This window comes from Salvelinus fontinalis, chromosome 33 (assembly GCF_029448725.1).
Source record: "Salvelinus fontinalis isolate EN_2023a chromosome 33, ASM2944872v1, whole genome shotgun sequence".
In the NCBI taxonomy this organism is placed as follows: domain Eukaryota; kingdom Metazoa; phylum Chordata; class Actinopteri; order Salmoniformes; family Salmonidae; genus Salvelinus; species Salvelinus fontinalis.
Window position 1 is genome coordinate 24,157,082 of NC_074697.1, and position 22,521 is coordinate 24,179,602.

Consider the following 22,521-nt stretch of genomic DNA (forward strand, 5'->3'; position numbering starts at 1 on the left):
TCTTTGGATTTGGTGATAGTTAAGGGTTATTGTGATAATCGGTGTGCCCTTGAGCAGGGCACTTAACCCTAAACCTTAACCCTGCACCATTGAGAGCGTCTTGACTGGCTGCATCAACGCTTGGTGTGGCAAATACTACAGAGGGTAATACGTACAGCCCAGTACACACACTGGGGCCGAGCTCCCTGACATCCAGGACCTCTATACCAGGTGGTGTCAGAGGAAGGCCCTAAAAATTGTATCCAGCCACCCAAGTCATAGACTGTTCTCTCTGCTACAGTACAGCAAGTGGTACCGATGCACCAAGTCTGGAACCAACAGGACCCAGGACCCCCAACCAGCCACCTCTTCCCTCCATGTTATTGCCCAAGACGAGTGAACAATCTTGGCCAATAGAATCACTTGATAATAAAATGGATGACCTTCCTATCATGGATTTGCCACCAACAGGGCTCTCGTAACTGCAATATTCTCTGCTTTTCTGAAACATGGCTTTCGGCCAAGATACCCCCCATGGCTATCCAACTTGATGGATTCTTCATTCACTGAGTGGACAGGACAGTGAAGTCTGGAAAATCGAGAGTGGGAGGGGTTTGCCTCTTCATCAACAACAAATGGTGTGCCGACTCGAGCGCAGTGGAAGTCTTGACCCATCATTCACCCGTCTTGGACTACCTGATGGTCAAATGCCGACCCATCTACCTCCTGAGGGAGTTTTCAGATATTATTGTGACTGTTGTATACATTCTATCTCAGGACAAGAAAAATAACAAGCTGGCACTTAACAAACTGTATGAGGCTATAAACAAGCAGTAAAACTTGCACCCGGAGGCTGCTTTCCTTGTTGACACGTGATGCCCAACTTCCATCAACATGTCTCCTTTGCTACCAGGGGCAAAAAAGTCCTAGACCACTGTTACTCTACCCACAAGCAAGCATACAAGGCCCTCCTTGTCCCCCATTCGGCAAATCAGATCATGACTCTGTACTCCTGCTTCCTGTTACAAGCAGAAGCTCAAACCGGAAGTACTCGTTGCGTTGAGAAATGGTCATCAGAATCAGAGATTATGCTACAGGACTGCTTTGCTAGCGTTGAATGGAATATGTTCCGAGACTCCACCGATAGCATTGATGAGCTAACCACCTCCGTCACCGGCTTCATTAGGAAATGCATCTGCAATGTTGTCCCCACAATAAAGATACGCTGCTTCCCCAATAGACAGCCCTGGATTAACAGAGGTTGGCACTAAAGTACAGGGCTGCCACACACAGGGCTATTGTAGACAACCCTGAGGCTACGGCTGAGGACAGGAACAAGTACAAGAAATCCCGCTACGACCTCCGCAGTCATCAAATGATCAAAACGACAATATAGGAATAAGGTGGAATCATATTACGCAGGCTTCAACGCGGGGGTTACAGTCCATTAATCAGGTCAACACTTGCAATGCCGTGGAACCGAATGATATTCCAGGGCAAGATCTCAGAGCATGCTCAGACAGCTGGCAGGTCATTTTAAACCTCTCCTTGTCCCAGTCTGTAATCCCCACATTTTAAAATGACTACCATATTTTCTGTTCCCAAGAACTCTAAGGCAACATGCCAGAATGACTACCGCCCTGTAGCACTCACATCAGCAATCATTAAGTGTTTTGAAAGGCTGGTTATGGCACACATCAACTCCATCATCCCAGACACCAAGGACCCACCCCAATTTGCATACCGCCTCAACAGGTCCATAGACGACACAATCTCAAATGCTCTCCACACTGCCCTCACCCACCTAGACAAGAGGGATACCTATCTGAGAATTCTGTTCATTGACTACAGCTCAGCGTTCAACAGCGTTGTCGCCTCCAATCTAGTAACCAAGCTTAGGACCCTGGGACTGAACACCTCCCTCTGCAACTGGATCTTGGACTTCCTGACGGGCCGACACCAGGTGGTGAGGGTAGAAGACATCACCTCCGCCACCCTGACCCTCAACACCGGGGCTCCACAAGGGTGTGTGCTTAGTCCACTTTTGTACTTCCTGTTCACCCACTACTGTGTGGCTACGCATGACTCAAACACCATCATTAAGTATGCCAACGAAACAATGGTGGTAGGCCTGATCACTGACGACGGTGAGACAGCCTATAGGGAAGAGGTCAGAGACCTGACAGTGTGGTACCAGGACAACAATGTCTCCCTCAACGTGAGTCAGACAAAAGAGCTGATCGTGGACCACAGGAAAAGGAGGGCTGAGCACACCCCCATTCACATTGATGGAGCTATAGTGGAGTTGGTCGAGAGCTTCCAGTTCCTCGGTGTCCAAATCCCTAAGGTCTTAAAATGGTCCAAACACACCAACACAGTTGTGAAGAGGGCAAGACAATGCCTATTCTCCCTCAGGAGGCTGAAAATGTTTGGCATGGGACCTCAGATCCTCAAAAAGTTATACAGCTGCACTATTGAGAGCATCCTGACTGGTTGCATCACCGCTTGGTATGGCAACTGCTCGGCATCCGACTACAGGGCACTACAGAGGGTAATGAGTTTTTTTGTGCTTGCCAGTTAGCTCTAGTTACATGTCTATAGTTAGTTAGCAGTCTATGGTTAGCTAGCTGTTAGCAGCCAACGGCTAGCAGTTTCTTACTGGTGATAAAAACAGATGATTGACATAATTTTTTCAAGCCAATACTGAATTATTTAATGTAACAAATTGAACCTTGTGAACAATTTGTGGTAATTCATGGTACAAAATTCAAAAGGCACTTGCACATCTGAGCAATCTTATTTGCAGGTGCATGGCAACAATTGAACAAGATGAAGGAAAAAGGAAACCGCACACTGCTCTTGATAGTATCACCGATATTTAATAAGCTTACGTATCGGCCACACGGCCTTCGTCAGAGCTTTTGTGATTTTTTAAAATGTGCACCCTTATGTAGACCTGGCCCCACCCACATCCGTTCTACACATCGAAGAGGGTTGGAGGCAAAGGAAAAACAAATAAGTGCTACCAAATATAACAATATGCATTTCATAAATATTACAAAAGTGTATAAATAAGGCGTATTGAACACGCCTGTAAAATCTCAATGAAGACATAGCAAGTTTTCATTAGTCATTGGGTACATCGTACGAAAAACGTCAGAATAATTTACAATAGACACATATTTCATGTTCAAATTCACAACATAACATACATAGGCATTTCATCATTAAGTCCTTTAGGAAATAATGTCTGGAGGGGGAAAATCCCAAAACATTCTCTTTTACTCAGAGTATTATTAATATCTCCTCCCCTGTCTGATATCTTAACTTTCTCTATGCCACAAAATCTAAAGGTGGAAATGTCATTGAAATGTACAGCGAATGGATAATCCCTGTCGTTTCTCCTGATATAACTTTTATGTTCACTAATTCTCTGTTTGAGAGAGCAGGTGGTTTTACCGACATCACAGAGCCCACATGGACATTTAATAATGTAAATAACATGGGTGGTGGAACACGTAATAATGTCATTTATTTGGAACCGTTTTCCTGTGTGTGGGTGGCAGAAATATTCACACTTCATCATATTGTTGCACTATGCGCATCCTCTGCATTTATAGCTACCATTTGGTAGAGGGCGTAAAAGCTTGGCAGATTTTATTATTATTATTTTTTGTGGCTGGCAGTTGGCATGAACCAATTTATCGCGTAAATTGCGACCTCTCCTCAATACGTGGTGGATATTTAAATTCAGCCGGCAAAACTGGGTCCGATGATAAAATATGCCAGTGTTTCTTGACCACACCTCCCACTTTTCGCGAGTTCAAGGTATATGTAGTTGTGAACATTACGGAGTGTTCCTTAGCTTTAGCGGGTCTTTTTTTGTAAAAGTCCATCTCATGTTTTTCCAATGCCAAATTAAGAGCTTCATCCACACATTGTGACGAATAGCCTCTTCTTAGAAACCTAATGCGCATCTCCGCTGCTTTTTCTAGATAATCCTCTGTGGAGTGGCATATAGGGCGCAGTCTGAAAAATTGGCTTCTTGGAAGTCCTCTTTTTAATGCCTCAGGGTGGAAACTGTCCCCCTGTAATAGAGGATTTCTGTCCGTTTCTTTTCTATACAGAGTTGTAAACAGGGTTCCATTTGATTTCTCAATCCACATATCGAGGTAATGAAGACGTTGAGTGTCACGTTCAATAGTGGTAATGGTAATTCATGGTAACCTCAAAAACAATTCATTTAGACTCGCCGTTAATTTGAAACAGGGGTTTATTTGCTGAAATGTGTGCCGTTGCCCCACAGAAGTTAAAAGACGACCTGGAACGCGGCCACTCTGTCAAACACCATGCAGAAAGAAGTAATTTACGTAGCTCTTGAGAATACACGGAACCCACTGTGTGCTCATTGAAGCGACAGAGCTAAGAAAGTAAAGGTCGTAGAATAACTGTTCTATTAGTTCGCTGTTCAAACTCGACTAAACCTATCAAGCCGTGCCAACGACGAGGAATGGATATTGTGCCAGTCAAAGGTGGAAAGATGGTTCAAAGTAATTAACTTTCGGACGGGGATATTGAAGGTGGCGCAGCGATGGACAAGGATGCACTCCACCAGTGCGAACTCATCCAGAATATGATCGAGATCTCCATATCTAGTTTACAAGGACTCCGAACCAAATGCGCTGCCTTGAGCGACCTCACTCAGCAAGAAATACGCACTTTGGAGGTACAGTATGGGTAGCATAGGCATAACATACACTTTGACTGCTATCATAATAAAGTTCAGCTTGTTGGTGAGTGTGTGTGTGTGTGTGTTTGCGTGCGTGCGTGCGAGCGAGGGAGAGTGAGTGATGGTGGAACATGTAAATGTTTGATGTGTGTTGTTCTCATGATATAGGCTACTAGATTGTTTTTTTTATATAGAAAACAATAGAATAGACATTGCAAGCTCCACATTCTTAAAATAAATACAAATAATACAGTAATCTCGTGCATGTAGTCCTGGCCTACAGATGAACTGTCCTTGATGTGCTGTATATTGTATTTCGGTTCAACTTCCTTGTTCCTTCCATGCCCATAATCAATAACAGTTTCGTAGCCTAAGGCAACACTCAACATGTCACACATCAAAACAGCCTAACAATCAAAGTTTCAACCAATGTGTTAAAGCAGTTTATTACAGATTATAAACTTATAATAACAGTTTATGAATTTATAGAACTGTAAGACAGAAACACATTGATGAAAGGAAATGGGGTACAATGAAGGATATGCCTGGCTGTCATCAGACAAAGTCTGTGTGATATTCTCACACATCTGTCCCCTTCAATGAATCCTGTCAGTTTCACTTCTCCCTCAAGTCAGTCTGTCTCTCAAGCAACCAACAATGCACATCTCTACTCACTAAAGGAAAGTTGAGCTACTTCCACTGTGATCCATTCACATTGTTAATCAACTGGGTATTACAAACGAAGCAACGTCCTTATAATGTAAAGCCCTTTAGGATCATACATACTGTACATGGAGATGCCAACTATCATTATCATTGTAAGTTATTTTGTACATAATGTTTCTGCCACCGTATCTTATGACCGAAAAGAGCTTCTAGATATCAGGACAGCGATTACTCACCCCATACTGGAGGAATACTTTTTCTTCAACGAGTCGGACAGGAAGATCTTACTTCAGACGCCCGACAAGGCCCTCAGATTACCCGAGAGGGTAATCTACCTTTACCATCGGTCCTATTAGCCAACGAACAATCAATTGATGATAAAATAGACAAACTACGATCATGTATATCCCACCAACGGGACATTCAAAACTGTAATATCTTATGTTTCACCAAGTTGTGGGTGAACGACGACATTAATAACATACAGCTGGCGGGTTTTAAGCTTTTTCGGCAGGATAGAACAGCGGCCTCTGGTAAGATAAGGGGTGGCGGTCTATGTATATTTGTAAACAACAGCTGGTGCACGAAATCTAAGGAAGTCTCAAGGTTTTGCTTGCTTGAGGTAGAGTATCTCATGATGATAAGCTGTAGACCACACTATTTACTAAGAGAGTTTTCATCTGTATTTTTCGTAGCCATCTACATACCACCACAAACAGATGCTGTCACTAAGTCCTCACTCAATGAGCTGTATAAGACCATAAGTAAACAGGAAAACGCTCACCCAGAGGCGGCGCTCCTGGTGGCACAGGGACTTTAATGCAGGAAAACTCAAATCTGTTTTACCTCATTTCCACCAGCATGTTAAATGTGCAACCAGAGGGGAAAAAACTCTAGACCACCTTTACGCCACACACAGAGATGTGTACAAAGCTCTCCCTCGCCCTCCATTTGGCAAATCTGACCATAATTCTATCCTCCTGATTCCTGCTTACAAGCAAAAACTAAAGCAGGAAGTACCAGTGACTCAGTCAACAAGAAAGTGGTGAGATGAAGCAGATGCTAAGCTACAGGACTGTTTTGCTAGCACAGACTGGAATATGTTCCGGCATTCTTCCAATGGCATTGAGGAGTACACCACATCAGTCACTGGCTTCATCAATAAGTGCATTGATGACGTCGTCCCCACAGTGACCATACGTACATAACCCAACCAGAAGCCATGAATTACAAGCGACATCCGCACTGAGCTAAAGGGTAGAGCTGCTGCTTTCAAGGAGCGGGATTCTAACCCGGAAGCTTATAAGAAATCTCATGCCTTCTGACGAACCATCAAACAGGCAAAGTGTCAATACAGGACTAAGATTGAATCGTACTTCACCGGCACCGACGCTCGTCGGATGTGGCAGTGTTTACAAACTATTACAGACTACAAAGGGAAGCACAGCCGCGAGCTGCTCAGTTACACGAGCCTACCAGATGAGCTAAATTACTTCAATGCTCGCTTCGAGGCAAGCAACACTGAAGTATGCATGATAGCATCAGCTGTTCTGGATGACTGTGTGCTCACGCTTTCCGTAGTCGATGTGAGTAAGACCTTTAAACAGGCCAACATCCACAAGGCCGCAGGGCCAGATGGTTACCAGGAAAAGGAGGACCGAGCACACCCCCATTCTCATCGACGGGCCTGTAGTGGAGCAGGTTGAGAGCTTCAAGTTCCTTGGTGTCCACATCACCAACAAACTAACATGGTTAGGCGTTTAACTAGCTGTCTTAGGCGTTTCACAGTACGGACATTGCAATTTATTTCCCTGGCCACTTCTGCAGTCCTCATGCCTCCTTGCAGCATGCCTAAGGCACATTCACGCAGATGAGCAGGGGCCCTGGGCATCTTTCTTTTGGCGATTTTCAGAGTCAGTATAAAGGCCTCTTTCGTGTCCTAGGATTTCATAACTGTGACCTTAATTGCCTACCGTCTGTAAGTGTCTTAACAACCTTTCCACAGGGGCTTGTTCATGAATTGTTTATGGTTCATTGAACAAGCATGAGAACAGTGTTTAAACGCTTTACAATGAAGATTTGTGAAGTTATTTGGATTTTTACGAATTATCTTTGAAAGACAGGGTCCTGAAAAAGGGACGCTTCTTTCTTTGCTGAGTTTCTTACCTCAATTACCTTGACTAACCGGTGCCCCTGCACATTGACTCTGTACCGGTACCCCCTGTATGTAGCCTCGCTATTGTTATTTTAATGCTGCTCTTTAATTATTTGTTACTTTTATTTATTTGGGGTATTTTTTTTCTTAAAACTGTATTGTTGGTTAAGGGCTTGTAAGTAAGCATTTCACTGTAACCTGTTATATTCGGTGCATGTGACAAATACATTTTGATTTGATAACATCACCTATTCTGTACAGGTCATATCAGGTGGTATCAGGTACCACTAAACTGGCCTACTAGCCTCTCTCCCAGTGTTCTCAATCTCCCATGGGATTGTTAAATTCAAAGCGCTGGAGAAGGCCGTCTGATCTAGATTTCTCATCGCTATTAATGTAGCAGCATCTAAATTTGGACTTCTCTCCCTCCCACACATTCTCAGTGCGGGCTGTTGAAAGCTAAAGATAGAGTGAGAAACAGTGGGAGGAGAGGAAGGAAGGGGAGAAAAAGGGGAATGAGGAAAGAAGGGAGGAATATATGAAGAAGGAGATATCCAACATGGCTGTCTCTTATTACAGCTGAATATCAAGGGTCTTTCTTTGAGACTGGACTAGGGGAACCAGGGAACCAGCAGACAACAACATGGTTACGAACAAAAGAGGCAGCCAAGGCCTTTCTCTCTTTCTCTGTATTTGTCTGTCTCTTTCCTCTCCCTCCCTCCTCTCCCCCCCCCCCCCCTCTCTCTCTTTCACTCCTTTTCTCTCTTTCTCTGTATTTGTCTGTGTCTCTTTCCTCTCTCTCCCTTCTCCCCCCTCTCTCTCTTTCACTCCCTTTCTCTCTTTTTATTCTCTACCCCCCCTTTCATCTCTAACCCACAATAGGCCAGTCTGTCTGTATAGGGTGGTCAGGCCTGAGCTAAGTGGCTGCATGGGGAGTTGGGTTACTCAGGTCTGTCCATGTAAACGGCCTGTATTGTGTTTACATTGGATATTGGAGATGAGCAGCACTGTTCTACACTGTTATTGTCATAAAGAGATGGATAAAGGACTCTGACCACAAGGGGCAGATATTATGTCCATCAGGACAGGTGTGTGGGGGGTTGGGATAGGCTAGACTTGAGCGTTGCTGGACACCAGATGAGGAAGAATTGGAGAGATGTTTGGTGCTGCCTGAAACATGGATCTTATGTAATTGCAGAAGTGGTGTTGTCTTTCCGACTGGTTTTCAACTTCCTCATATTAGCTGTACTGCAATTGCACAATAATAAGGTCATTCTTGTGTGAAGAGGATCATTCTTGTGTACAAAATTCTCTTTGAATAGTTTGAACCAAAACACTGTCTTAGAGGATTGAGCTGTGCAGCTCGTAAACCAGGGAAGTAACTTTTTTTAAATCATGTCATTGGTCTCGTAAACTGAAGTCGCTGTCCTTGTAAACTTCACAGGCCTGTGATGTTGAATGTATAGCGAGGTTAATCCTGGGTGCTACTTAGGGCTGTTATGGTGACCATATTACCACCACACCAGCAGTCACTAGTCATGACCGCAGTCAAATTCCACGTGACCGTTTAGTCATGGTAACTAGTCTTCTCCAAAACTGTGCACTGGCTGATGGTCATTAGTAGCCTACCAAACTAACTGCCAGTCTCTAATGGCCTGATACTCAGGGCTCTATTGTCCCTCTAATCACTCTGACATCAATGCAAATGCAATCGAAAATCAAATCAAACACTTCATGAGAGCACATGTTGCGCAACATTTCTATAAGCTATACAATAGGGTGGGAAAACAGAGATTGGATGGCCTCTGTTAAAAAAGGGAGGATCCCATCAGCTTTCTATAGGCTAGGACTACTATATTTATTTCTCAACTTTTCTAATATTAATAAGCACATTGCTTCGCTTTACAACCGGAGTAGCCTAACTGGCTAGCATGAAAATGAACCCCGGGAAAAGTGTCCTCCATGTGCTGTTGAAGTGCATACGTATGACATGTATTTTTTTCCCCTGCTTCTGTTTCCGACAGGTACATGTTAATGGCCTATTCTCAATCTGACATATATAGTGCATTCGGAAAGTATTCAGACCCCGTGACTTTTTCCACATTTTGTTACGTTACAGCCATATTCTAAAATTGATCAAATAAAAAAATGTACCTCCTCAATCTACACACAATACCCCATAATGACAAAGCAAAAACAGTTTTTTAGAAATTGTAAAAACAGAAATACCTAATTTACATAGGTGTTCAGACCCTTTGCTATGAGACTCGAAATTGAGCTCAGGTGCATAATTTTTCCATTGATCCTCCTTGAGATGTTTCTACAACTTGATTGTTGTCCACTTGTGGTAAATTCAATTGATTGGACATGATTTGGAATGGCACACACCTGTCTATATAAGGTCCCACAGTTGACAGTGCATGTCAGAGCAAAAACCAAGCCATGTGGTCGAAGGAATTGCCTGTATAGCTCCGAGACAGGATTGTGTCGAGGCACAGATCTGGGGAAGGGTACCAAAAAATGTCTGCAGCATTGAAGGTCCCCAAGAACACAGTGGCCTCCATCATTCTTAAATGTAAGAAGTTTGGAACCACCAAGACTCTTCTTAGAACTGGTCGCCTGGCCAAACTGAGCAATCGGCGGCGAAGGGCCTTGGTCGGATGCCATAATCGACATCCACGTCTTCGGCACCCGGGGAACAGTGGGTTAACTGCTTGCTCAGGGGCAGAACGACAGATTTTTATCATGTCAGCTCGGGGATTCGATCCAGCAACCTTTTGGTTACTGGCCCAACGCTCTAACCGCTACCACCCCAACCCGCTTGGAGTTTGCCAAAAAGCACCTAAAGGAATCTCAGAACATGAGAAACAAGATTCTCTGGTCTGATGAAACCAAGATGTAACTCTTTGGCCTGAATGCCAAGCCTCACGTCTGGAGGAAACCTAGCACCATCCCTACGGTGAAGCATGGTGGTGGCAGCATCATACTGTGGGGATGTCTTTCAGCGGCAGGTACTGGGAGACTAGTCAGGATCGAGGGAAAGATGAACGGAGCAAAGTACAGTGAGATCATTGATGAAAACCTGCTCCAGAGTCCTCAGGACTTCAGACTGGGTGAAGGTTCACCTTTCAAGAAGACAATGACCCTAAGCACATAGCCAAGACAATGCAGGAGTGGCTTTAGGACAAGTTTCTGAATGTCCTTGAGTTGCCCAACCAGAGCCCGGACTTCAACCCGATCGAACATTTCTGGAGAGACCTGAAAATAGCTGTGCAGTGATGCTCCCCATCTAACCTGACAGAGCTTGAGATGATCTGCAGAGAAGAATGGGAGAAACTCCCCAAATACAGGTGTGCCAAGCTTGTAGCATCATACCCAAGAACAGTCGAGGCTGTAATCGCTGCCAAAGGTGCTTCAACAAAGTACAGAGTAAGGGGTCTGAATACTAAAGTAAATGTGATATTTACGTTTTGAATTATTTTTAATCAATTTGCTCAAATTTGTAAAAAAACATTTTTTGCTTTGTCATTGTGGGGTATTGTGTGTAGATTGATGAGGGAAAAATACAATTTAATCCATTTTAGAATCAGGCTGTAACGTAACAAAATGTGGGAAAAGGGGTCTGAATACTTTCTGATTGCACTGAATATTATTTAGCATACAGTACCAGTCAAATGTTTGGACACACCTACTCATTCAAGGGTTTTTCTTTACTTTGACTATTTCCTACATTGTAGAATAATAGTGAAGACATCAAAACTATGAAATAACACATATAGAATCATGTAGTAACCAAAAAAGTGTTAAACAAACCAAAATATGTTTTATATTTGAGATTCTTCAAAGTAGCCTCTCTTTGCCTTGATGACAGCTTTGCACACTCTTGGCATTCTCTCAACCACCTTCATGAGCTAGTCACCTGGAATACATTTCAATTAACAGGTGTGCCTTGTAAAAAGTTAATTTGTGGAATTTCTTTCCTTCTTAATGCGTTTGAGCCAATCAGTTGTGTTGTGACAAGATAGGGGGGGTATACAGAAGATAGCCCTATTTGGTAAAAGGGCTAAATTGGTCATCAAAAAGAAAAGAGGACCAAGGCACTCTTCATATAATTAATTAAAATGCCTTTATTAGTATGGCATGTTCAATAGAAACAAAGTTTTAAAAATCCGATGCGTTTCGGCTGCATGGCCTTCGTCAGGGAGTACAAAAAAATAATACAATGTGTCACGTTCGTCGTAGTGAGGAGACCAAGGCACAGCGTGATTAGAATACATTCTTCCTTTTAATAATGAAGAACACTTAACAAACAATACAAAATAACAAAACGAACGTGACCGCTATAACACTGAGCGCAAACATGCAACATCACATAGACAATCACCCACAAACCAAACTGGCAAATGGCAACCTAAATAGGATCCCCAATCAGAGACAACGATAAACAGCTGCCTCTGATTGGGAACCAATCTAGGCCACCATAGACCTACATAATGCCTAGACTACACACACACACCTAGACATACCCAAAACCCTAGACAAGACAAAAACGCACATACCACCCTCGTCACACCCTGACCTAACCAAAATAATAAAGAAAACAAAGATAACTAAGGTCAGGGCGTGACATAATGTCCTCTTTTGAACAGCTTTTCCAATTAGCCCTAATTAGAAGAGGGAGTGGTTACAAAATGTATTGGACACACCTAGTAAGCAATACTATACACATTAAAAAGTGAAATACTGTAGCTATGTTATCATAAAAATACAACTCCAAGCTCAAAGAATCAGGACACTTAGCAAGGAAGCTTTGAAAGTTTCTTCAAGTGCAGTCGCAAAAAACATCAAGGGCTTTGATGAAACTCTCTCTCATGGGGCTCCCAATCACGGCCGGTTGTGATACAGCCTGGAATCGAACCAGAGCGACACTTCCAGCACTGAGATGCAGTGCATTAGACCGCTGCGCCACTCGGGAGCTCCTAAATGGTCAGTTCGTCCATGGCCTGCATAGTTATCAGACATGTCACCCATTGAGCATGTTTGCATGTTGCGTTTATATTTTTGTTCAGATTAGGAGGACCTGTTTCTTTGTTAACCACTCAACACAGAATAGCTGCATGTGCACACTCCCTTGGAAATCTTTTGGAGAAAATATCCTTTCTATTTTATTCAGCTTTGTTCAATTATATTCTTCTTACTACAAAATAATATAAAATAATGCCACAGGAATTATAAACAAATCTAGTCTGCTAAAATAACTAGTGTAGCCCACAGACGTATGGCATAGCCAGATCAGGACCTAACATGAACACAATTTACAGTATGCTATTCTGTTCTTCTGAAATAGACTACATTTTCTTCATATCATGTTTCTTTAGACCTGCCTAAAATAAATAATGGATTTTTTTGTGATGGTGTAGGCTAAATTAAATGAATATATTACTCTTAATTTGACTTTTTAAAATATAGATGTTCCAAGCGTCTGTATCAGTGGCTTCTAGGCTATGCGTGGAAGAAAGGAGACGCAAATAACTGCCAGCCTCAAAGTAATTGACCGTTAATTAACATAAACACGTTTAGCATGACAATCACCGGCTGACAAAATGTCATGACCGTCACATCCCTAGTGCTACTGGCACCTTATTACAGGGCCCTATGACTCCTTCAGTCTAAAGTTAAATCTACAGACTGACCATACCTAACTAACAGCCGTCATCTGATTTCCATACACTAACTAACAATGCCACGGTGGTCGGCTTCTACTCTGTAATCAGATCTGGCAACCCAGGGATGGACATGCCCCATATTATCTGCCCATATTGTCTGTTTCTGGGAAACCTGTCATTAAATAAACACTCAGTCATTAAATTACTATCATTTTGCAGAGATTTTGACTTTTGAGGCTCTTGTCACACTTTTTTGGCAAGATCATCGAAGTGCTAGTTTGATCATTTTGACGATTATCCTAAGCAGCAGCTACGGTGCAGTCAGTGGAAGAAACAGAACTACAAAATGATGGGTCGTGTAGTGTCAGGAAACTCCCATGTGGTTTTGCAAACGATCTGTCTCTCATTCCCCTCCCCACCCCTCTTTCTCTTTGCCTTGTTCGATTTCTCCTTCCTTTCTTGACCTTTTTGCTCGCTCTCTTTGTCACATCTATCACTGTTTCCTTTGCCTTAACTAAGACACACAAATGTTTTTTCCATAGATGGAAACTTACATGGAGAAGTGACGCTTACCATTTGCGTACTGTGGTATTTTTCATAACCGCAATATACAAGCGCAGCTTCAAGGAATGAACTGTGGTAGTGGTTGAGAATGATATCTTGAGAACCAGTATCGTCCCTCCCCCACACAGGCGTTGTCTGGTACTTAGAGACTAACATTCAAAGGTTGAGTACTGGCAGCCAAGGCCACCTCCTTTATTCTTTCTGTGAAAAGGCCCTTTCCTTGGGTCATTGTCACACACAATACACACAATTTAGTTACACACACTGTGGTAAAACATGTGGGCACAGATACGTGCTGCCTGTCTGCCCCGTGGTCCCCACTCAGCCTGCCCTACACCTCGCTGCATGTGCCTGCCATGTAACAGAGCTGGGAGATGGAGAGAAAGATAGACAGTGAATAACGACGAGCGCCACAGCGGAACGAGGCCAGGCGTTGTCTGGTGCAAACCAACACCGCCTGGTTTCCTCAAGTCGCTCAGTGAAGTGCATCAAATCAGCCATGGCCATTCTCTGATAGGGAGAGAGACAGGAGGTCATTCAGAGACAGTCTCTGTCAGACTGGTCTAGTGCTAATGAAACTTTAATGCTGTTCCACTAGGCCAGGCTCTCTAAAACCTACCAGGACCATCAGTGACTAATGATGGGAGCCTAAACATGAACTTAAACCTATTTACAGTTGCCCATCCTCTTAACTCACTCACCTTCAGCCCCAGCTTTTTGGTTGAAATAAGCTAAAAATCCAGCTTTGAAAAAACAAAATACTTAAAACACTGACTGAAATTCTGCAGACGTATTACTTTCAGCTGGAAAAAGTTCTAGAAGTAATACTTCTGGCTGGACAGAGGGATAAGACGAAGTAATGCTTGTGGCTGGACAGAGGGATAAGACTAGAAGTAATGCTTGTGGCTGGATAGAGGGATAAGACTGGAAGTAATGCTTGTGGCTGGACAGAGGGATAAGACTGGAAGTAATGCTTGTGGCTGGACAGAGGGATAAGACTAGAAGTAATGCTTGTGGCTGGACAGAGGGATAAGACTGGAAGTTATGCTTGTGGCTGGACAGAGGGATAAGACTGGAAGTAATGCTTGTGGCTGGACAGAGGGATAAGAGGTATATGTGAGTCCAGTTCAGTCCACTGGTTGCCAGGTAAAAGCTTGCTTTCTGGGATCTGGTGTCCGAAGGTAAGGTGGACAACTTGACTCTGCTATATCTAACTCAAGGATGGGCAACCGGCCCCCCCCTTTTGAAGGACTCGTATTAATCCCACCACTGCATCCCTCATAATAAATTCAGATTTTCTGTGGCCCCTAACCCCATCAAAGTTGTCCATCCCTGCTCTAACTGATCTCTCTAGTCCTCTCTGTGACCCCAGCCAAGCATCTCCCATAATCTAATTTTTTACATAAACGGGTTCCGCTGTCTGTGGCTGCAGGGTTTCCATGGTGCTCGGTTGTCATGGCAGTGGCACAAGCCGACGCCCCCATGAGAAAGGCTGCTCGGTGTTCCTCTGAGTTTGTATGTAATGAGGACTATTTGCTGTTTGCTATTCTGAGGGGAGAACTGTTAAATACCCAGTCAGTCAAGTATGAACTGAAACTGGCCACTCCATCTCCACCTTCTCTGTTTAGGAGGTAGGAGTGCATATCAATATTCTACAGAGAAATTTTCTCCTTGTTTCCTCTCCTTCATCAACATTCTACATTCATGTTCTTGAGAGCTTATAACACTGAGGTGCTTCTGAGACAAAGTTGTTATTTTTTAGGCCTGAGTGTACAAAACATTAAGAACACCTTCCTAATATTGAGTTGCACCCCCCCGTGAAAAATCCAGCAGCGTTGCAGTTCTTGACACAAACCTGCTGCGCCTGGCTAGGGCTGTGGCGATCATGAAATGTCGTCAGCCGGTGATTGTCAAGCAAATAACTGGTAATTGACTGTTAATTAACATAAACACATTTACACTAGTTCATTTAGCAAACAATTCTGTGGCATCATATTATATTATTTTATAGTATGAAGAATACAATTGAACATAGCTGAATGAAATAGAAAGGATATTTTCTCCAAATGATTTGTGCGCACATGTTGCTATTCTGTGTTGAGCAGTTAACAAAGAAACAGGTACTCCTAAATGCTTAATTTAGAGTTATTTATGTAACTTTAGTTGTGATACAAACATATATGTTTTGATTTTTAATATATTCTAAGTCTGCGACTCTAATGATAATTTGAAAAAAGTTGCATGAAAGGCATGAGCTCTGCTTTGTTTTTTTTTGTGCAGGCTGCACACACTTCATCAGTCTCTCCTTCACAATTTGACAAGCACTTGATAATGCCTCAAATTTCCCAGCGGCATCCCCTTTGTGTGGCTGTAATGCCCCCTAAAAAAATCCATGCTTTTTGCGGCCAGTGGCCATTTTGCCCTTGGGCTGAATATAATAATTATAATTCCCTTTTCCAGGCTGCATGCTCCAAAGCACATCTCGCTCAAATGGCTCTCTGTCACGTGATTGGGTCTTTCTCACAAACTACAATTGAAGACAGACACATCGGGATGCAACTGTGCGAGTCCTTATACAATTCTGAAGTGAATATTGAAGATATTAGAAGAACTGTCATTTACTTTCGTCAGTCAACAAGATGAGTAGGCTTAACGAACAGCAAAAGCACTAGCCTATGTCAATCTACTATCCCCCATAGTACAAAAGTTGACCTATTCTGTGAGAGAAAGAAATATTCCAAACATAGTCTGGGACAGTTGTGGTTTAGGAAAGATCCCAAATGAATACAACTAGCATCAAAAAACTTTTTTAAGCAATGAGGCTGACACAACAGATCAGAACGTTTAGCTTAAAATGTTGATAAACTATTAGGCTATTTCTTAACATTATAAGCACAGCAATGCGCACATGGCAGTATGATATAAGCGCGAATGTTCCATTAGCGTGAAAACACCATTCTCAAAAGTGACCGCAAAAGCGATTATGCAAATAATGCTTTTATTAAAAAGGTGCATTTTTATGGTGAAAATGATCTTCCCCAAACTTGAAACTCACATGCTGCGTATGTATGCCAGTTAGGTTTTAAACCTATTGTAAAGCTGATTAATGTGCTTACTTTTAAGTTATTTGGCCACTTTAGTTGAGATACAAACATTATCAAAACATATAGGCCTGATGGCTAGGCTACATGAGGTGTGCTACTATGATTTGAAAAAGTCAGGGGAAAAAAGGCATGCATTTCTTGCCTTACAGCACACAAGCTGGGCATCATGACAAGTGATAATATATCATTCACAAGTGATAGGCTAATAACAACTATTCTTGATGTAATCTTGTCTTTACATATACTAAATAATATATGTGTGAAATTAGTATTGATTTAGTCAGGAGGGGAAAAATGCACTTAAATAGCGAATGGAGGAGGCTTTTCCCGTGGTTCCTTTTCATGCCAGCCAGGCAGGCTATACTCCTGTTTTAAAGTGAAGCAATGTGCTAAAAGTTAAAAGTTGATAAATAAATATAGTGGGATACTGATGGGATACTCCTCTTTTTAATAAAGGCCATCACTCTGTTTTCTCACACAATTGCATAGCCTATAGAAATGTTGCTCAACATGAGCTCATGGGCTCTCATGAAGTGTTTGTTTGATTTTACCGTGACTAAACGGTCACGTGGAATTTGACTGCCATCATGATTCATGACTGCCGGTGTGGTGGTAATACGGTCACGGTAACAGCCCTACACCTGTCACCTACTACCATACCCCGTTCAGAGGTACTTAAATATTTTGCCTTGCCCATTCACCCTCTGAATGGCACACATACACAATCCATGTCTCAAATGTATCAAGGCTTAAAAACCCTTGTTTAACCTGTCCCCTCCCCATCATCTACACTGATTGAAGTGGATTTAACAAGTGAAATCAATAAAGGATCAGAGCTTTCACCTGGATTCACCTGGTCAGTCTGTCATGGAAAGAGCAGGTGTTCTTAAATATGTAGTGCACTCAGTATATATATTTATCTGTCCTCTCTCTCCTCTCTCTCTCTCTCTCTCTCTCTCTTCTCTCACTTCACTGCGGCCCACTCTAACTCTTAGTCGACAGGGGGATTTCCTCAGCCTGAGCTATAGTCTCGCTTCTCACCGGTATTTTGCATAGAACACCAGACCTCATGCTGAAAATAACAAGAAAGAAACACCATGCAGTTTGTTCTCAAACATCAGTGGGTTTCACACCCGCAGTTGTCAGTTTGTCATCCGTCTCCTTTGTTAAAATGAAATGAAACTCCCACACACTGTGCTTGCAAAGGATCAACTGTTTGTTGTGCTGCAAGTTTCATTATCCACTCATTTTGTTCTACTTGGATATAACAACAATCAGATAATGCTTTTGCTTAGCATCATCTGTGTTTCAGTTATTTTCGGAACTTTCTTAAAACTTCTTATGGCTGGGGGGCAGTATTGAGAAGCTTGGATGAATAAGGTGCCCAGAGTAAACTGCCTGCTACTCAGGCCCAGAAGCTAAGATATGCATATTATTAGTACATTTGGATAGAAAACACTCTGACGTTTCTAAAACTGTTTGAATGATGTCTGTGAGTATAACAGAACTCCTATGGCAGGAAAAAAACAGAGAAAAAATCCAACCAGGAAGTGGGAAATCTGAGGTTTGTAGGTTTCCAAGTCTTTGCCTATCCAATATACAGTGTAAAATTTGGTCCGATTGCGTTTCCCAAGGCGTCCACTAGATGTCAACAGTCTTTAGAAACTTGTTTCAGGCTTCTACTGTGAAGGGGGAGCGAATAAGAGCTGTTTGACTAAGGGGTCTGGCAGAATGCCATGAGCTAAGTCAGGCTCTGTTCCTTTTCATTTCTAAAGACAAAGGAATTGTCCGGTTGAAACATTATTGAAGATTTATGTTAAAAACATCCTAAGGATTGATTCTATACATCGTTTGACATGTTTCTACGAACTGTAATATAACTTTTTTGACTTTTCGTCTGGACTAAGTGCCTGCGCCTCTTGAATTTGGATTTGTGAACTAAACACGCGAACAAAAATAGGTATTTGGACATAAATTATGGACTTTATTGAACAAAACAAACATTTATTGTGGAACTGGGATTCCTGGGAGTGCATTCCGATGAAGATCATCAAAGGTAAGTGAATATTTACAATGCTATTTCTGACTTCTGTTGACTCCACAACATGGCGGGTATCTGTATGGCTTGTTTTGATGCCTGAGCGCTGTTCTCAGATTATTGCATGGTGTGCTTTTTCCGTAAAGCTTTTTTGAAATCTAACACAGTGGTTGCACTAAGGAGAAGTATATCTTTAATGAAATTTTCCCCAAAAATTTATTTGGATCTCAGACCAAGCGGCATCTTAACGCTCTTGTATTTGTGTTGTTACCCCCTCCAGGTGAAACTGACTAAGTACATCTGTAAGCAGCTGCAGTGTAAGCAGAGAGTGCCTGAGAGACAGAGGACCCAGGCCCTGGCCAGTTACCCTCGACTGGGAGACTGGCTCTGCACCATCAACCTCAGACCTGAACTCATACAGGTACTATTTGTTCACACTGTGTGTGTGTGTGTGTGTGTGTGTGTGTGTGTGTTTGTGTGTTTGTGTGTTTGTGTGTGTCTGTGGGTTTGTGAAGAAAGAGAAAGCAACTGAGCGACTATGTAATGAGATCCCTGTTCAATCCCCTCTGAAAGGTTCGAGTACCCAGGTTAGTTTGGTTAGTTTGCATCCGACTTAGAGAGGGCAATCATGTTGGACTCCTCAGATTCCATGTACTCTGGACCAGGTCCATTTTGCCCTAAGCTGATGGAGACATCATTTTGGGGCGGCAGGTAGCCTAGTGGTTAGAGCATTGGGCCAGTAACCAAATGGTTGCTAGCTCGAATCCCCGAGCTGACAATGTAAACATCTGTCGTACTGCCCCTGAACAAGGCCGTCATTGTAAATAAGAATTTGTTCTTAAATGACTTGCCTAGTTAAATAAAGGTTAAATAAATCAAACTAAATAAACATGGCATAACAGTTTGTTATTCAAGAGAAGACGTTCCTGCACATTGCTTACTATAATTTCAGGACAGGTGTGTTTTCCCATCAATATCCAATGAAATCTCCACAATAGGAGTAGCTTGTGAGCCTTTTTACTTTAAACATTGTTGAAGAACATGGTTAACTCCAAGAAAGAACATGGTTAACTCCTCCAATGCAGAACATGGTTAACTCTTACGATACAGAACATGGTTAACTCCTCCAATGCAGAACATCGTTAACTCTTACGATACAGAACATGGTTAACTCCTCCAATGCAGAACATCGTTAACTCTTACGATACAGAACATGGTTAACTCCTCCAATGCAGAACATCGTTAACTCTTACGATACAGAACATGGTTAACTCCTCCAATGCAGAACATCGTTAACTCTTACGATACAGAACATGGTTAACTCCTCCAATGCAGAACATGGTTAACTCTTACGATACAGAACATGGTTAACTCCTCCAATGCAGAACATCGTTAACTCTTACGATACAGAACATGGTTAACTCCTCCAATGCAGAACATCGTTAACTCTTACGATACAGAACATGGTTAACTCCTCCAATGCAGAACATCGTTAACTCTTACGATACAGAACATGGTTAACTCCTCCAATGCAGAACATCGTTAACTCTTACGATACAGAACATGGTTAACTCCTCCAATGCAGAACATCGTTAACTCTTACGATACAGAACATGGTTAACTCCTCCAATGCAGAACATGGTTAACTCTTACGATACAGAACATGGTTAACTCCTCCAATGCAGAACATGGTTAACTCTTACGATACAGAACATGGTTAACTCCTCCAATGCAGAACATCGTTAACTCTTACGATACAGAACATGGTTAACTCCTCCAATGCAGAACATCGTTAACTCTTACGATACAGAACATGGTTAACTCCTCCAATGCAGAACATGGTTAACTCTTACGATACAGAACATGGTTAACTCCTCCAATGCAGAACATGGTTAACTCTTACGATACAGAACATGGTTAACTCCTCCAATGCAGAACATCGTTAACTCTTACGATACAGAACATGGTTAACTCCTCCAATGCAGAACATCGTTAACTCTTACGATACAGAACATGGTTAACTCCTCCAATGCAGAACATGGTTAACTCTTACGATACAGAACATGGTTAACTCCTCCAATGCAGAACATGGTTAACTCTTACGATACAGAACATGGTTAACTCCTCCAATGCAGAACATCGTTAACTCTTACGATACAGAACATGGTTAACTCCTCCAATGCAGAACATCGTTAACTCTTACGATACAGAACATGGTTAACTCCTCCAATGCAGATTGGATTTGGGTCTTTATTTCTTTTGGACGGTAACATGCGTATGATAGGGCATATTTCATAGCAATTAAGGCCTTTGCTGGAAGCTGAAAGCAGGCTTTTGTAGTTCTGCTCTGTATCCACCCTTCCAGTTGGCAGTAGCAGCTTCACAGGGAGAGTTTCTGCCACTATTTTGTCAGGACTAGTACAGACTCAAAAACATTTCATCTGGTGTTTTTATGGAGACTATTTGTTCTGCCAATGGAAAATGAGCGATCACTTTTTACCGTCAATTTCTTCTCTCCAGTACCTGCATTTAGGACTGTCGTTGTACACTATGGGTTCTGAAAACGACCCCTATTGGTCTGTAGTCAACTCTTCACGTGATCCAATCCATGTTCCTGCGACTGTCCCTGGCCTCCAGCCATACCCCCCTCACTATACCCAGGCTTATGTTTAGGTGTGTTGTGTTTTTACTTTGTACCAAAATGGCAGAACATGTATGCATGTATAATGCACACCCAGCAGGTTTATGCAGATGATGCTATTCAGGAGTTGGCAACTGTCAAAAACAGAATAGGAGGATTCTGTTTTGTTATATACGTGTCCTGGCCCCACGTGTTGTCACTAATCTGTGTCTATCACAGACCAGTTTAACCTGCTCCTCTCTACCAAGCCCTCTTTGCAAATATAGCCCACTGGGAAAAAAGTGGTTGAATCAGCGATATTTCCACGTCATTTCAACAAAACATTTAATGTGATGACGTTGGGAATTTCGTATTTTTTTCACCCTTTGGATTGCAAATCAGAGGAAGGTTTTCAAAAAGTAAGTGAATATTTAATCACTATTTGTGATTATATGAAGCTTGTGCCGGTGGAAAAATATGTTGATGTGGGGCGCCGTCCTCAAACAATCGCATGGCATGCTTTCGCTGTAAAGCCTATTGTAAATCGGACAATGCAGTTAGATGAACAATAATTTAAGCTTTTAACCGATATAAGACACTTGTATATACCTAAATGTTTAATATCCCAAATTTTGATGATTATTTATATGAATTGCGCGCCCTCCAATTTCTCCGGAAGTTGTCGACAGGTGTCCCGCTGCCGGGACGCCTAGCCCTAAGAAGTTTTTAAGACTGCAATATGAGAGATTCTGCAGAATCCTACAGAAAGGCTAAGATTACGTTTAAGATTAAGGCTAGCGAAAAAAAATACATGTAAATAGTGACACAGAAAGAAAGAGTGAGCCCCAGGAAAGAGATATAATTAAAGACATAGTGTGGTATAGAGTTAGTGGATAGGTTGTAGTGTTTTCCGGGCCCCACACCAGCTACAGTACATTCCCCTCTCTCTCGCTGACGATGAACACTCACCAAATCTGGCTCTGCCTGGCTCTAGCTCTGC

General features: G+C 42.4%; 1 pseudogene; it reads left to right on the forward strand.

The window, feature by feature from the left end:
* The first annotated feature begins 3,673 nt into the window (after positions 1–3,673).
* Positions 3,674–22,521, forward strand: part of LOC129831860 (kinase suppressor of Ras 1-like) — a 54,807-nt pseudogene continuing 35,959 nt past the window's right edge.